Source organism: Lathyrus oleraceus, chromosome 7 (genome assembly GCF_024323335.1).
Source record: "Lathyrus oleraceus cultivar Zhongwan6 chromosome 7, CAAS_Psat_ZW6_1.0, whole genome shotgun sequence".
NCBI classification, from domain to species: domain Eukaryota; kingdom Viridiplantae; phylum Streptophyta; class Magnoliopsida; order Fabales; family Fabaceae; genus Lathyrus; species Lathyrus oleraceus.
The window spans coordinates 276874262-276875963 of record NC_066585.1 but is presented as its reverse complement, the minus strand read 5'-3'; positions in this window follow the sequence as shown (position 1 = coordinate 276875963).

The following is a 1702-nucleotide window of genomic DNA, read 5'->3' as shown; positions in this document are numbered from 1 at the left end:
AACATAGTGCTCATAGTCATCACAAATCTCATAATCCTGGATGGATTCAGTGGATCCAGCAGGAGTTGGGGTTTCATTCAGGTTATAGAGCCAGTTCCTTTGGTTATGAACACTAGTCCTAGGATCGGGCAGGGTGAATAGGCAGAGAACCTGGTTATCAATAACAAGCTCAAACTCATCAGACCCTATGTTTGCTATAAACATAGTGTTGAAGAGGAAAGGTATACTCATAGTGGTAATGCCACAAAAAGGGTTCAGGTCAAGCATAGGCTGACGTAATCCAATAGCATTACCTATCATAGTTATCAAGCCGCCTATTCTAATGGGTGCTCTCTCATCCTGGATAAGGTGGTCCAAATTAGCTAACATAAAAGTAGCACCGTTTACTGGACGGTTCTGGGAAGCACAAAATATGATGAAGAGTTCATCACGTGAAACTGAAGTACTATTTGGCTTCTTCCCAAATAAAGTGTGGGTCAGGATCTTATGGAAATAGCGAAAAGCCGGATTATGTATGTTTCCAGAGAGAAACTCATGTTCTTCGGGCTCATCATTTCCAGTCAGCTTACCCCAAAAGTGTTCAAGCTCTCTATATTCAAAAAGTTCTTCCTGGCTTATAGTGAATGTATCAAAGGAGGTAGGAAAACCCAAAAGGTTGGTGAAGTCTCTAATATTAAATTGGTACTCCATATTGAACATTCTGAACTGGATAAAACCTCTGGTAATTCCTTTTCCATGGCTAGGTAGATAGATTAATGAACTAAGGAATTCTAGTGTGAGTCTCCGGTAGGTGGTGAAAGGTCTCAGGATAGGGGAGGTCTCCCATCCTATCTGATTCAGCAAAAACAGGACACTCTGTCTCAGTCCAAGGGCAGTCATAGCCCAATCATCAGCATATAAACTAGGTAGCATCTCTCTAGTGGCTAGTTCTTCAAACCTTCGTTTCTGAGCCATTCCTCTGAACTTGATACCCATACGATCAAAATGTCCCATCTGGTTAGTGTTAACTAGAGAAAAGAAAACATGAGTTTAAGTCAGGATTTGGCCAAATGCCGAAAGAAGAAAAGAATTATTATTATTATATATAGATATATATATTTTTTTCTTTTTGAATAAATCAATAATGAATACTAAATAGAAATTTAAAAGAATAATTAAGAGAAAAATAGAGAAATGATGATAATAATAAAATAATAAAATAACAGATTAATTTGTGGGTTGTCTCCCACTAAGCGCTTTGTTTAAATGTCGCAAGCTCGACAAAGAAACTGTTAAATATTGTCTACGAGTCCTGGGGGCGTTTCGTCTAAGTGTAGAATTTGCGAATCCTCGTTGGTTTCCGCATAGTGATAATGTTTCAGACGTTGCCCGTTTACGGTGAACGGTTCTGTAGATTGTCCTTTTATTTCTACCGCTCCACTGGGAAAGATTTTAGTGATATGGAAAGGTCCTGACCATCTGGATCGTAGTTTTCCCGGGAATAATTTTAGTCTGGAGTTAAATAAGAGTACTGCGTCGCCTTGCTTGAAGATTTTCCTTGATATACGCTTATCATGCCATTGTTTTGTTCTTTCTTTATAGATTTTGGCATTTTCATAGGCGTCTCTTCTGAGTTCCTCTAATTCGTTTATGTCAAGGATTCTCTTTTCACCGGCGGCTTTGTAATTCAGATTTAAATTTCTAATAGCCCAATAGGCTTTGT